Source organism: Pinus tabuliformis, chromosome 4_2, assembly GCF_031772625.1.
Source record: "Pinus tabuliformis cultivar Carrire ecotype Pingquan chromosome 4_2, CPIR1, whole genome shotgun sequence".
Lineage (NCBI taxonomy): Eukaryota > Viridiplantae > Streptophyta > Pinopsida > Pinales > Pinaceae > Pinus > Pinus tabuliformis.
The window spans coordinates 79,222,680-79,239,238 of NC_142304.1; the positions used below are offsets into that span (position 1 = coordinate 79,222,680).

General features: G+C 41.5%; 1 protein-coding gene and 1 pseudogene across 11 annotated transcripts in view; one reads left to right on the forward strand and one right to left on the reverse strand.

Moving 5' to 3' along the window:
* The window catches only part of LOC149168301 (15-cis-phytoene desaturase, chloroplastic/chromoplastic-like), a 300,807-nt gene that overhangs the window by 159,650 nt on the left and 124,598 nt on the right, over positions 1–16,559 (reverse strand). The gene's annotated exons all lie outside the window — the stretch shown is intronic.
* Positions 9,105–12,206, forward strand: LOC149168302 (ATP-dependent DNA helicase 2 subunit KU80 pseudogene; annotated as a pseudogene).

Sequence of the window (16,559 nt, forward strand, 5' to 3'; positions counted from 1 at the left end):
GCACTCTAGCTGCACCAGTAGGGAATCCATTTGCTCCCCAAATTGAGTCAATTTGGTTGTGGACTCGGCACAAACCACCCTCACACCCTCCAACTCCTCATTCTGCTGCAAAATCGCCTCTCGCAGTAACACGGCCTTCCTTTTTAATGCTAGAAGGTCGGCCTGAAACTGATGGCACTGTCGTGGGCGTCTATCACATGTAAACTCGGTCACGGCTCTAGATACCTCATCAACTGTTGGCAGCTCATCCAGGGATGTCACCCCCTCAACAAATGGCTTTATGCGAGTAGGCTCTATCCTCTCCAGCAGGGTGTCAACAAGGGCTATCAAAGAGGTCTCTAATAAAGGTGACTCCTGCACCACACTGGGTATATCGATATGCTCCTCACCATCCTGTGGGCTCTCAGAATCATGCTCAACCTCCTCCTCAAGCTCTTGATATCTAAAGCCACGTCTCCACCAGCAAAAGCGCCCCCTAGTCTCACCCTCTAACCGTCTTTGTCATGTCTGCTCCTTTTTAGGAGATCTAGTGCCATGATCTGATCGACTTTCCCCACACGATGTAGATGGTTGCACCCCCACGGCCTACCCACCTTTAACGTCTTTGTTGTAAGGGTAAGGATGGGTTTGGTCTATCACCCTCCTCAACTGGGCCAACCTCTTATCGTCCTAATGAATTCTACCCCAAAGTTTCTGCATATTCGATTTCCCTTGAGCCATGGGTTTGTCTGTGATTTCACTTATCACTATGCACTCATACACAAAGCTTCCATGATCTTCTGGCTAATTTCCCACAGTTGGACCAAGATCATGCTCTGATACCACTGTAATGATCCTTAATAGGAATACAAGTGATTACAAGCAAATAATACATGCAGCAAATTACAAAAAACGAAATATTCAGCAAACACCCATATAAAAGCTGCAAATGGAGAACTTCTGAGCTATTTTATTATATTCTTGCAAGTCAAATACAATAAACGAAGGAATGGTGCACTTGGACTTTTCTAAAAGGACAAGCAAGACCATAACCAGGTAGGAAAATGATTGTTGCACCAATCTGCACTGCGCTACCTAGAAACCACTGCTCTACTGAAATTCGAATGGCTGGAAGGTGCACAGAAACTGCCCATAAACTTATATGCTTTTAACCCCGGACTCCTTGGCCAAAACCCAAAAAAACCCAAAAAATGGTTTGTCCTGATTTGGACTTCCCAAAATCGACCCCCAAAGGCACTATTCAATCCCCAGCGATTCTGCATTGTCTGCTGCAAAGATACGGCTTAAACCCCACCTCCGATGCTCAGAAAATTATGAAACTTTATATTTGGGATCCTTGTCAAAAACCCAGGAAAACCCAAAAAGGATTTTCGTTGTTTTGGACTTTTAATTTTCGACCCCCTTGGAGCCTCACCTCAGCTCCAGCTGCCAATTTCGACTTGCTAGAAACTACCTGTAAATCCACCTGAAAATTTCTCCAAAATGCTGAGTTCACCCATGCTATCCAATCCCTGACTCCCCAGATGATCTCTTGGCCCAACTCAATTGCTCCCAAGTACCACGAAAATATGTTGTGTGGCCTTTGCGTTGTCCCCCAGCTGGCCCAACTCAATTGCTCCCAAGTACCACGAAAATCTGTTGTGTGGCCTCTGCGTTTTACAGCTAGCTAGTTGGCTCAGCTAGCTGTAAAACTCAGCAAGAACGTTGGTCTAATGTTGCTACCTCAGCTCCCCAATTCCTGGAAAAGCAATCAGATCTCTGCTTGCCTCAATCGCCCTCTGCATGTTTCCTTGTTGCCCAGAAATACGCTCCTTGCTCTGCGCTGGTTGGTGGTGCTATGTCACTGCCCCAGAACTCCTGAAATCCTTGTAGAATTACCTCTCTAGGGCGGTTGACTCAGCTAAACAACAGAGTGAATATTCAAGTGATTTTGTTTGCAAGATGTATGAATGAATCCAAAAATGAGAGTTGCTCCCTCCTTATAACTCCTTGGGCCTCCCTTGCCTCATGTGGGCCCCTCCATCCACCTATTCGACTTTCCCTCCAAGCTATTCGAATGGGCCAATTCGAATTCCCATGTGGGTGGCCCCCACATTCCACTAGCAACCAAATTAAGTTGAATTGACCCCTAAGTCCCTAAGTTGAAAATGGTGGGTTCTCTTCCTTAGCCAAAATTTTGCAAATTTATGTAGCAACACCCTATTACAAATGTGTTTGAGAAGGGACATGGGTTAAATTGGCAACTAGGGACAAACTCCATGTGGGTCATCTTATTTATGGCAACTGATATTTTTCTTGGATCCCTCTCATCGAGAGGTGTAGGATTGATCTAAAGATCATTCGATTCCGATAAGTATTCATGGAGATATGAATTTATTTGTGTTATAAGACAATTCGTCAAGGTCAGCCAGCAACCAAATAAACCCCACAAGTGCTCAACGTTTTAGTATAAAAGGAGATGACTTGAGAGTCATTTCTCACACACACTTCTATCTTGATTTCTCTCCACTTGTCTTGGGTTTTAGTGGAAGGGAAATCTAGGAGTGGAAGCCCTAGACGTTGGAGGAAAGAAGACTAAGGGAGCTGCCCTAGAGGAGATGCCCTAGCCCTAGACGCTGTCAAAGAAGAAGTCAAAAACGTTGTCAAGGAAGCATGCCCTAGCCGCAGTCTTGGAGGAATCTTATCACAGCTAAGAGAGGCCCTAACGTTGTCCAAAAGGCAGCCCTAGACGCAGTCTAAGAGAGGCCCTAACATTGTCCAAAAGGCAGCCCTAGACGCAGCCCTAAACGTTGTCCAAAATGCAGCCCTAGACGTAGTCTAAGAGAGGCCCTAACATTGTCCAAAATGCAGCCCTAGACACAGTCTAAGAGAAACCCTAAATGTTGTCCAAAATGCAGCCCTAGAAGCAGTCTAAGAGAAGCCCTAAATGCAGTCTAAAGGGCAGCCCTAAACGTTGTCTAAAGGCAGCCCTAACGCTAACCTACGGTGCCCTAGATGCAGGCCTAATACGGCTGAAAAGGTGGGTTGTAAGTGACCCTCAAAACAGGGACATCATGAGAGTTTGAGGACTCAAACATGCCCAGGACAGCAATGCTAATAATTGGGACAGCAGCAAGACATGGTGTTGCAATAGCAATTGGGACAGCAATGACATTGATTGGACAGCAACAAAAACAATGGAACATCAAGCTAACATGGAATGGCCATGTCACTAATAGTGGGACAGCAGTATGCAACATAGGACAGCAATGGCTATCATGGTGCAACAATGGCACATGGGACAACAGTGCAACATAAGGTGCAACAGTATGATGTGTACGGCATGGTCATGAGGTCCAGCATTGTGATGATGGGTGCAGCATGGTGCAGCACGATGAGGTGCAGTGTGATGACGAGATGCAGCACAATGATAGGTGAAGGAGTCACCTTAGAGAATCAGTTGAAGTAGCATGTCTTCAACTGATCTCATGTATCATCTTCTTAGAGATGATCTATGCTCTTATCTAGATAAGTCAAAATGTTGACTTCTGTTGTAAATGTACTATCACTCTCTCTCTGCTGAACTATTGAAGAACATATAAGAAGAATTGATCAAGGGTTTCCCCACATTGGGTTTTGTCCTTGGCTAGCGCCACATCTTGTGTCCTCTTGTCTTGACTTGTCTTCTGCGATTTATGTTTATCTTCTATCTGCAGTTTACTTTAATGCTGATGTGATTGCTAATTTGGAAAAGATATTGAGCTAACTGTGAAAATTGAAATAAATTGCTCTAAGCATAGAACATACCTAAAATTAACAACATGACACTCCCTCTCCCTTGGCAAATTCCCGATCCGGCAATCTTACCTCTCTATCGACTCACTCAGAGAGAGACACACTCGAAAATATAGCCTTCCTGGCTAGAACTGCACAATCCCTCAGGGGATTCGAACTGCTGCTTGCTGCAGCAAGTTGGCCCTTGCTTCAATGCTAGATCTGCTCTTCCTGTTTCACATCAACAGCTCTGATACCAGGTGAAAATTCCTAGATCTAACAATATGTGGAATCCTACTGCAACCAACTAAATCTGTTGGCTATAAAACTTAGCAAGAATGTTGGTTTATTGTTGCTATCTCAACCCTCTAACTCTCCCAGCAAACACTTGATCTCTAATGGCTCCTAACTCCCTCTGTGTATTCTCTAGCTGCCCAGAAATATGCACTCCCTGCTCTGCGTTGAATGATGGTGTTGTCTCACAACCCCAGAACTCCTGAAAAACTCGTGGAACTGTCTCTCTAGGGCGGGCACGAATAGTCCACCAAAGTAGAGGTTGAATCTCTCGCTTGAGAAATTCATGGCTAAACAGCTGGTTGACTTAGCTAAACAGCAGAGCAAACAATCAAGTAGTTTTGTTTGCAAGTGTTGGAAATACTAAGAGGGGGGGTGAATCAGTATTCCTTAGCAATTAGCACTTTTAAATATTTTGAGAGCATTAGTTAATCTTCAATTATTATTAATGTTTATGCAGTAATAACATTAAATAAATGAACACAGTAGACACAAGAATTTTAGGTGGAAAACACCCTCCGAGTCAAAAACCACCGAATGCTTTCCTAATAAATTCTTTAATCTTCAACCCCAACTGAACTGAAAGCAACAACTTCCTAGAATTCTAGAAAAGCATTCTTCTCCAGCTCCCACTGGAAGGACGGCCCAACTTCCTGGTTTCTTCAGTAGTCAACTGAATGGATGCCCCAACATCCTAGACCAACCTACCACCCTGAAGTGTTCATAGGCTCCAAGTTGTAGGCGACTTCATACACCTACCTAGCACCTCCATACCACCCTATAACGATTGAAATAAGACAAGAATGTGGATTCCTAAACCAGGGACAACAATCCACGATACAATAAGTTGTACAATGATTTTCATGTACTTGACCAAATACCCAATCACTCTATGACCTACAACCCAACCATGACATCATCCCAACAGTGACTCCAATACTTTCCAATAATATCTTTTCGACTCTAGGCAGATTGACAATTTTACAATGACTCTTCCAATGATGACACTTTTACAAATGACTCTATTACAACTTTACAATGATGACTCTTGGCCTTGACACTTCTTCACAATATACGGATGGTTGTCATGTCTTCAAAGGATGTCCCGCTACAATGCTTCCTTTGATTTGATACTTCTACTCTTGAATTTTTGCTTGAAGTTGTACTTGAATCTTCTTCTACCTGCATGCAAAATTTGCCTGACGAAACCAATCCCAAAACAAAACAAAATACCCTCCAACTTACCTCTGCCTGCAAAACACATGTAAGTGCATAATAATGAATAAATACAAATTAAAATTACAATGTGTACCTGAAGTGTGCTTGTCATTTTTGTTGTTGGCTTGTTGTAGCAGTAGACAAAGACTCCCACTCTTGATATAAGCCTAAACTCTATGCAAGACTATATCCAAAACCGACCTAAAGATATATACAATAAAAACTGATGACAAACCCTAGACTTGTGATGGACCAAGTTCTAAGTACAACAATAAAGACCATTCTATCAACTATGACAAGACAAGTAACATGAACTTACAACATCAAATAGATTTAGCAGACTTGGTGTAGCATCAAATGTGTAGTATCAAGAATAGGACATCTGAAAAACTAACTGTGACATATAGAGACATAGAGATATAACCGAGACACTATATATACTTACCTTGTCCTGCAAAAACATATGTCAGAGATGATACACAGTTTTGCACAATTTTGCCTAAGGAAGAGAACCCATAATTTTCAACTTAGGGACTTAGGAGGCAATTCGACTTTAGTTGGTTGCTGGTGGAATGTGGGGGCCACCCACAAGGGAGTTCGAATTCGCCCATTCGAATAGCTTGGAGGGAAAGTCGGATAGGTGGATGGAGGGGCCCACATGACCCTAGGGATGCCCAAGGAGTTATAAGGAGGGAGCAGCTCTCATTTTGGATTCATTCTTACACCTTGCAATCAAAATTACTTGACTATTCGCTCTGCTGTTTAGTTGAGTCAACCGACTGTTTAGCCACGAATCTCTCAAGCGGGAGATTCAACCTCTACTTTGAGGGACCATCTGTGCCCGCCCTAGAGAGGCAGTTCCATAATTATTTCAAGAGTTTCGGGAGTGTGTATAGCACTACCATTCAGCCACAACAAGGAGTGCATATTTTTGGCTAGCTGGAGAATACGCAGGGGGAGTTTGGAGCTATCAGTGATCAAGCATTTGTCGAGAGAGTCAGAGGATTGGGAGAGAAACAAAGAGTCAACCTTTCTTGTGAGTTTTGGAGCCAATAGAGCCAGGATCCCAGCAATTTGATTTACAGTTACCCGGGCCCTACGCAGAGAGCCACCACTAGGCTCATGTGGGAGTTGGAGGAAGGAATTGTAGAGTTGGAGTTGGCCGAGAGAAGTAGGAGATCACTTGGAGGGCCGTTTGAGGAGGATTGCTAGAGTTGGGAGAGCAGAGATTGACAGAATCAGTCACAGCAACAGAATTCGAAATTGGAGGAGGGCCAAGTTGTGAAAGGTCAATTTTTGAAAGTTGGAACCAAGGGAAACCCTTTCTGGGTTTTTCTGGGTTTTGGGCAAGGAGCACACTCCTGATTTTATAGAATTTTCAAGCAGATCTAAGGGGTCAAACAGGGGTTCCAACTCAGCCAGCAGCTAGAGGAGCTAAGGGGAATTTGGGCCAAGATTTCGAGGTCAACATTTGGCCAATTCCTTCGTGGGTTTTGTTGGGTTTAGGCCAAAGAGCAAGGAGCTGAAATCTCATAATTTTCTAAGCACGGGAAGCAGTGATTTCAACCCTTCAAAGTCAGCAGACAGAGCAGTTTTCTGGGGCAGCACACTTCAATTTGGTGCAGTAATTGTAGCAGCGTTCAATTCAACATTTTCTCACCTGGGTTTTGTCAAGCTTGTCCACTGAGACAAGCCCAAGTGCACCATTCTATTTTACTATTGTATTTTGCTCCTGAAGAAATAATAAAATGGCTCAGCAGTTCTCTATTTTCAATGTTTTCATGGGTGCTTAATGATTACATTTTTCTAATTGTTGGATTGTTTGCATGCTTTGTATATCACTTACATTCCTATTTAGAAACATTACATGTACGAAGTGCCACGTGTCACTGTTGCAACCTTCGGCCCTGAAAATGTTACTCAACAAACTATAGTTTGTCCTCTTTCTGTGACTATTTACGAAATTTGAATCCAATGCTCATAGAGAAAGTTATGACGATTTTCCCAATGTCACCTGTTTAACATGGAATTCGGGAGCCTGCAAAAACACAAACTTCCTCGGATCATATCTCTGAAAATATAGCGAACCAAGATCTGAAATTCGGTCACGAGGTTCATCAAGATATCGGCTCAAATGGGTTTTAATTTCAGCTTATGAAGCTTCGCAGAAAAAATTTATAACGAAAATGCCATGATGACGTGTTTGAAGCCACAAAATCCATACTAGAGGAGGATATGAGGGTCATTATTTATATGAATGTCTTAAGTTGAGAGGGTCCTCAACAAGTGAACATTGAAGGGAATTTAGGAGCAAATAAAAAATTATTAATTATTGACTATTCAATGACCACAACCAATTATGAGTGCCATGCCACAACCCCATAGGGTTTTAGCCTACTAAATGGGGTTACTAACTTCAAACATGAATATCTCAAACCGTGAAGAATTACTTGGCGTGCCATATATCAACGGAAACATCTCGACGAGTAGAATCCATCTAGAAGATCCTTGACTCAAAATAGAGTAATTTTTCAAGTCAAAATGCCCATGCAAGTTCGGTATAGCCTCTGGTGCTGCTTGGGTTGACATTAATGACAACCATTGATCAACAGCAAGATGTAAGGATGAATCCCAAAATGAGAGTTGCTTCCTCCTTATAACTCCTTGGGCCTCCTTTGCCTCATGTGGGCCACTCCATCCACCTATTCAACTTTCCCTCCAAGTTATTCGAAGGGGCCAATTCGAATTCCCATGTGGGTGACCCACACATTCCACTAGCAACCAAATTAAGTCGAATTGTCTCCTAAGTCCCTAAGTCGAAAATTATGGGCTCTCTTCCTTGGCCAAAATTGTGCAAAAATGTGTAGCAGCACCCTGTTACAATGTGTTTGAGAAGGGACATGACACTCTAGCCAGCTATGGGTGATATCAAGGAGAAAATTTCTAGGACCGAAATTAAAGGCTAAAGGTAATTAAGAGAAATGTTTCCCATGCAGAAATTTGAAAATTATAGTCAAGCTTTCACAAAAGTGACAGAACTAATAGAGTCTTGGGCCCGATCATAGAAAGCAAGAAAGGAAAAGGAAGGTTGCAAACTCGAAGATAAATCAGTGGCCACAAACCCGGAAGAATGTGAGCAAGGATATGAAGTTGGCCTCCCCAGAGATCATCCTCAAGATGGTGATGAAGCACTAAGCAAGCCCGTAGATGATTCTTTGACAAATAACAGAGAAATGAAAAAGATCAAATTTCTCCAGGAAAATGTTGATTTAGTTTTTCAACAATCTATTCATGTATGGGATGTGGATGGCACTAATGCTGAAGATTGCTCCATCATTGTCGAAGAAATTATTGCTATTCCACTGCAAAATGACATGACACTTTCCCAAAGATAAAAGAAGGACAAAACTATGAAAGAGGCTTTTTCCAATTTTTGTAATGTTGGTGGTGACATGAGTAGAATTGGAAAGATAGACAATCGCAAAATTGGCCTAGCAGTGAATAAATTGTTGTCTATTGATGTCTATAATACTGGGCCTCAACGTATCAAGGGAAGCCTCATGGATCATACATTTGTATTTACAAATGAACCACTTCTATCATATGCAGCAGAAGAGAGGTAGTAGAAAGGAATTTGGACAGCCATTGTGTTTGGTCGAGGTCAGAATAAGGAGGTTGGCATGGCACAAGAATTTTACCAATCAACTTTAGGTGATGAGTTTGCCAATGAGATACAATTCAAAAATTTGTCTGAAGAAAAACACAGTAAGTATATTCACTGGGGTTTTCACAGGGCCTTCCACAGCAAGTCTTTAAATATTTTAGCACACTTGGAAAAAATGGCAGACGAAGCATTGCACCCTACAGGGTTTAATTACAATGAAAGAACAGCATGTCTTAAATCGAAGCTAGAAGCCGACAATGATCTGCAGAGGGAAGTTGGTGGCTATGAGATTGTGGTTGATTTCCGACCTATTAAGGTTGTTGATGAGGATCTTCTTGAAGCCTTTAACAGGCTACCAAGAGGAATGGTTCCAGGTGATTTTTTGGATGCCATAGTAGTTGGAGTAGACTTGCAGATAGAGGAACTTGGAAGAAAGAGTGCAAGAAATAAATGCCTTTGTTTAATTACAAGTGCTCTATCCTTGATCAAAGAACCTGAAGAAGGAACAAAAGAGGACCAAGTAGACATAATTGCTAACCAGATGGAAGAGCATGATATCCAACTGGACATTGTAATTTTCCAACAGAGGATGCCTAGACAAACTAAATCAAAGTTATTCTATGAAGATCTTTCCCTTTTAAACAAATTTTTGAAGCAAGCACAAGCAAAATCGATAGTTGTTGAAAGTTCAACCTCACTATTGGGTCCTATGGAAACCAGGAACATTTTTCCAGGAAACTTGGAGCTGACTCCTATGATGAGAATTCATGTGTGGGTTTATAAGAAGACAAGGAAAGAAAGTATCCCTCCTATAAAGAGATATTCAGACATGGCAATTCCCAATGATCGAAATGCAACACGAGAAGTGAAGGTGGATGTTGTGTACCTTGTAGGGAAGATCCTACCAAGAAAATTCCTCCAAATCAAAGGATCAAGGGTTTTGAGTATGGACCACAAATGGCTCCTATTTCCACTGCAGAAGAAGAAGCACTCAAATTCAAGCTTGAGAAGGGCCTGAAGCTTTTGGGCTTTACAGATGCATCAAACATTCTGAGGCACTACTATATGAGAGATACAAATATTTTTATCGCAGCACCAGGTAATACCGTGGCCATTTTTGCAGTGGCCAAGGCAATGCAAACAACAAAGAATGTTTCCATTTTGCATTGTGTGTGGAGGAAAGGACAATCAAACGTTGTGCTTGGTATTTTGACCCCCAACATATCTAACACAAACAATGTTATGCTTGACTTGGTGCCCCCTAGAAGAGAGGAGGCAATGAAACTGGAGCTAACATTGAATCCTATTTTAGATCAATTCTATAATTTTCTTCATTTAAAATCAAGAGGATCAATGTCATGTCCCCATTTTTATTCTTCTTCATAGTACAGCCAGGGTGGATTTCCAGGGTAGGGGATGGCCAGGTCAGTGGAGCAGGTTTATGTCATCAGGGGTCCCGATGGAGTTTTGAGGAGTTTTTATGGGATTTGATGGCATTCGCTTGGCATATTCCATCATTCGCACAGTTTGCCTTTCGTTCCATCCAATTCCAGCAACTTTCAAAAATCAGAGTTATTATTGGGCATAACTTAATTAATTATGCTCGAGGTGGCATTTCAGGGAGGTTAATTGATGGAACACCTCAGTGTAATAGCTCGTTGGAACCGGAACAAGAAGATCTACAGGATGGGATGCTGAGAAAGGGACTTCCAGTGGCCAAAGAGAGTATGGTGGGCGATTTGCCATTTTCCTTAGTTAAAAATGACTTTAATTAGTCATTTAATGAAGGAAAAATGACTTTAATTAGTCATTTTATTAAGAAAAATTAATTAATTAAAAAAAAAAGGCCAAAAGTGACTTAAGACAAATAAAATTAAATTAAGAAGTCACTTCATAAAGTCAATGGAGGAGCTTCTAGAATAATAATAAAATAATATGCTTCTAGAGGCTTGGATATCTATCCATGAGATCTATAAAAGAGGAGGAAAAGGTCATTTGGAGACATCTTGGATCTAATAATGTTTCTTGTATGAGAGGTTGAGAACCTGGTTCTCTACTCCATTGGTAGCCCCAGGATGGAAACCCTCGGGTGATTTAGAGAGATTGGGCGAGCACCCATCTCCACTTGGTGGATTCATTCAAAATCCACAAGTGTAGTGATTGATTTCCTGTTTCAGTTTGGAGGCTGGTATCAGTATTATTGCATATCTTGGAGGGTCGTTCCTAGCTATTGTATTAGCATATATTTCTATAATAAAGCTGGATTTGTTGCTGCATTTCTCATTGTTCTTCAGGTTGTTATCTTTTAATGAGATTTGTATGCAATTTGTGGATTCTCGTTTGGGTTTTACATGGCAATCTTCTATTAAGTAGATGAAAATTTTATTTGAAAGGTGTGTTCCAAATTTATTTCATTTGGGACATTACAATCAGATGCTAATGTGCCTCCAATTGACTATGTTGTTAAGAGGATAATTGAGCATGACCCAGAGTTGTTTGCAAAAAAGAACTTAAGAGGTTTTGTAGCCTATTCCAATTGAAAAAGAATCAAAAGACAGAGAAGGTCTCCAATAGATTTTGGAGGGACAAACCATTATTATCTGAAGAACCAACAGGGAAAGATGCAGGAGATAATGTGCACAGTGGCATCTCCTTCGACAGTCTTGCAATAAGGAAAGCAGAACAAGTTGGAAGATTGACACCAGTTGCAGATTTTGAGGTTATGTTGGCATGCAGAGACAGTGATGAATGGGTTCCCAAGGCTATTAAAGAAATGAAAAAGCTTATCATTGATCTGTTGGATTCTTCTTACAGAGGAAACACATACCATAAAATGATGGATTGCTTAGCGACACTACGAACTGGATGGATACAACAAGAGGAGGCAATGGAATTCAACAATTTCATGCATGGGTTAGCAAATAGGTGCCAGGGTAAAAAACTGAATGAGTTTTGGGAATTACTTGTTCCCAAGAATGTCAGTTTGATAAACAAGGACGAAGTTGTTGACAGTGATGTGACTGAAGTACAAGCAAAAGCAATTCTATTCAAATCTAACAGAGCACATGAGAAAGCACCAAAAATAGATGTAGATGAGATGGAACATTTGGAAAGATCATTGTTGGGTGCCTTAGCCATCGTTTCTGTCGGCTTAAAAAGACAGTTTGCATGGTACTTGAACAAGGCCTCAACACCATGTTTTCATTCCGCTAGCATCAATAGACTCTTTGGTGAAAAAGGAAACTCAAGGCAGTGCTTTGGTAATCAGTACTCCTGATAGGCGCAGTTGTTTGAAACCTGAAAAGGACAATAATTCTTTGGTGCATCAAGGAGTTGACACTTTACTGACAGATAAAAACAAGGAATTCGAACATAGGAACCATGGAGATATTGGTTACACCACTCAAAGCGCTAAATATTTAAGGATCAAAGCCACCATTGAGCATAGCATCATAAAAAACCAGAGAGATGCAGAAGGTAACAGGGGTGTTTCGCCTAACATGCTGATATTTGAACAGAAGGGCCATTTGAAACTGGCCAGCCTTCCGTTTGCAGATACTTCCATGAAGGTTGATAGAAAAACTACTCCAGCAGGCAGAGTGGGTTCATCAATACAAGAAATTACTGAGCTGATGGAGTTCAGTTGTACGAAGGCATTCAACAGGTGTATTTGGGATCCTGGCATAGATATGCAAATTCTGGATCATTTACAACTAGGGTTTCCCAGGTATGTGTGGGGAGGACTCTAATGTTCCCAAATTTTGTGCATGCAAAATCACTTAGGAGTTTTGCAATTTTGGAAATAATTAACAAGGAGACTTTATTAAAGAAGGAGAAAGGATGATATTTCCTAGGCAAGTTGGATGTCACTTTAACTTTATAAAGTGGAGTATCATAAAGTGACTTTATAAAAGTGAATTTAATAAAAAGACAAAAGGGAGGGCGAAGATGAAAAGACAATCCTGAACTCATTAAAGAAGGGAATTGAGGAGACTCTAATTCATTCGTGCATTGTGTGAGTTTGAAGAGAGAGCTCTTGGAGAGAGTTGGAAGAGGAATTTGAGGGCTTTGGAGCCCTACCTGCCATAGAAGACTTCGGTGTTGCAACGAGATCCCCTAGTATGAGAGTGAAATCACTCAGATTTCACTGTAGAGCCTCAATGGAGAATGAATTTCCTGAGAAATATTGAGGTATTCAAGCTGTATCAATTGTTTTATACCCTTATAATGTATTTCCTACTTTGTCGACAGGCTGGAGACTTTCATAGGAAAATGGAATACCAGAAATAAAGTTGAGTCAACAAGAAGAAAGGGTGTTGTAGAAAGTTAATGTTCCTGCCCACTGGAGCCCACAAATTATAGAAATCTGCTGCGTACAGTATGGTGGGGCCAACCCAAATATTATTCATAAAATAAATGTGTGGAGCTTCACGTTTCTGGGTTGAAAGAAGAGATAGCACGACTCCCCTGTGTCATTATACGAATTGCTAGAGCGTGTACAAGACGCTAACTCCATTCCTTCCCTGCTGGACAGAACTTGAAGTGAGAAGGGAATCTTTACCAGATGCATATCCTTGCAATTGAGATGTCCCTCTGCTACCTAGAAGTTAATTTACTCTGCGTGTGGGTGTGCCATGAATGCCCGTGTGTTCTGACTGCTACGTTTCACAGAGTACCCTCTTTCTAGAGTTGTTGTGGCTGAAGAAGGACGTGAGTCTTCCTGGAGGGAGATACGAGTTATAGCAGGGTGTGATATTTCCTTTGCTGGGCAAGAATAGAGCACAGGCAGATCGTAATCACTAAGCTGGACATGAAGCAATCTCCCCACAGGCCGAGTTCCTATTTCTGGGCATGACCACGACTTCTGCAAGTGGTATTGAAAGGGACGAGAACCTAATTAGTATGTTGAGATTGTTGTAACCTCATCTCTGGAGCTGTGTATCATCCCAAGTCATTGGTTGGACCGTTGGTGAATATTAAATCTGGTTGGGGATGAGTCAAAGGACGTGGTGTTGCTGACTGTAATATTCCCAGACTTAAAGGTGTGGCTGCTGCCCTCAAAAAGATTGTTGAGCTGAACGTGCCTTGCTGGAGAAAGAACCAGGTTCTCCTGACACTCCATTCTTTGATAAATAAAGAGTTGTTTCTGACATTTTTATAGTGTGAACATTACTATATCAGCACTGTAAACATTTCTGAGTTTTAAATTAGTTATATCAGTCCACTGGGAAATGCTTGAGAGTATTTGTATCGCTGCATGACATTGTTGATAATATATATATATATATATATATATATATATATATATATATATATATATATATATATATATATATATATATAAGTGCACCCACAGCAGTGTTTCCCTTGAACTATTTGAAGGAATTTTCCACTAAACTCAGTTACACACCCAGAAAGGTATTAACAATTTACAGTGTTATTTAAGAGGAATTTTACATAAGGAGCTTGATACTCTACATGATTATCCTCACGTGACCTCCTCAAGGCCTTATCCTCCTCAAACATCACATCCCACCTCAAGACAACTTTCCTCTTGGTAGGAATATATATGCGATAGGCCTTGGAGGTCTCATTGTAACCCATAAAGATGTCCTTTGCAGTGGGTGTTGGAAATACTAAGAGGGGGGGGCTGAATCAGTATTTATTATTTTTTGTTCTAGTGATTGCCAAAAGCATATATAGATATGTATATGTATACACAGAACACAGAAATCAACAGCTGGAATAAATGCTTTTATTAAAACTCAAGACAGTGCAATTAAATAAATACAATACAAGTATATCTAACTGTGAGTAGTTGCCAAGCTCCAACTTGGACTTCAGTGAGGCTCCAACCTCCAGAGCACCAACTCTGTTTTGCAGTGGTTCTACACTTAGGAGCACCTACCCCTAATGACTCTAGTCCTGTTCAGTCCTGAGGCTCCAACCTCTTGGGCTCCAACCCAACCTTGGTATAAACTAGTATGTTGCTACACTCTATTCAGTTGACGTTCTCTCACTCCTACTCCCCTGCCTCTGCTACTTCTACAGCCTCCGCTGCTTCTGCTGCCTCTTCTGCCTCTGCTACTTTTGCTACCTCACGCTCTGGTTCTCCACAACAACAACAACACCAACAGTTCTCTGTTTTTACTGTTTTATACATTCTCATGCCTTTGTCCATTCGTTTCCGCTTACTCGCTGGCACTTTGGCTTCCTCCTCACCTACTTCAGCTTCCTCACCACTGGCTTGTCTGTCGCTGTAGTTGTAGCTTCCTCTGTCTCATTGTGCTCACAGGACACGTTAATTCATAAGAGAGTGCCAAATAACCCACGGAGAACACATCTTATTGGTTACCACTGTAACAACGCTCCTTTAACAATGATTACAGGCATACCTAGAGTTCAGCTTCATTTAACGGATAGCCACGTCCAATCGCAATCGATTTGTCCATGAATCACCCCATTTACCTGACGTTTAGCCTTCTAAAACCATCGGACATAGCCATCGTAAGCCTTTCGGCTTAAAACCACCCCGCAAGCAAAAACATGGTTACACATAAAAATATATGAAAAACAGGGGAGAAACACTAACAGCGGATTTCAAATTTAGTTTACCCGCTTCTATTCCTGTATCGGGTCCATAGCTCCATTGCAATCGGCAGTCGCAATCCCAATCGGCAAGATGAGGCTTCCGGGGGCCCTTTATACATCAACCTCATGATATCGCCGATGGTCGATTCCCCTGCTAGATGCGATATTATATATGAACTATTTTTAATGAGTCCATCGGGTCCGCGTACATTATCGCAATCAGAGGTTTCGGGGGTGACACTTAATAGAACCCACCGATATGATGTCTCCGATATTATATACTGCTCCGCCTCCGATAGTGTTTATTGCTCCGCTCCTTTAACTATGTTTATATATTGCTTCGTTGTTTCCTTTCTAGAGGTTCTATGTGGCTCCTTTAATTCTTCCTCTCGGTTCTTCTTGGCTCCGTCTGCTCCTCTTGCCTCCTCTTGTCGTCGTCTGCTCCTCTTGGCTCCTCTTGGCTCCGTGTGCTCCTCTTCTTTGGTTTTGTCTGCTCCTCTTGTCTCCATCTGCTCCTCTGGTGGCTCTTTTATGCTTGCTCTGTTGCTCCGATGGCTGTTTGCTCCTCTTCTTTGGCTCTGTCTCCTTCCTTGAATATTGCCATATTGACATCAATGACAATCTATGTCCAACAATCTCCCCCTTTGTTATTGATGGCAATATTCTTCTGCTCTCTCCCCCTTTGACATCAATGGAAAAGGAATGCATAGGGACTCCCCCTGTCAACCTGATCCCCCTGTCCTGCTACATCTTTATGAATGAAATTGAGTGATGATAAAGAAATAACCCCCATCTTTTGATGCAGATGTTCGAATGCTTCTCGAGGAAGAGGTTTTGTGAAAATATCAACTATCTGCTCCTTAGTACTGATATATTCCAGGACGACGTTTTGTTCAACTACTTGTTCACGGAGGAAATGATACTTGATTGGTATGTGTTTGGTTCTTGAGTGCATCACAGGATTTTTACTGAGACTGATAGCACTTGTGTTGTCACAATAGACAGTAATTGGTTGATTTGTACATATGTCGAGATCTTT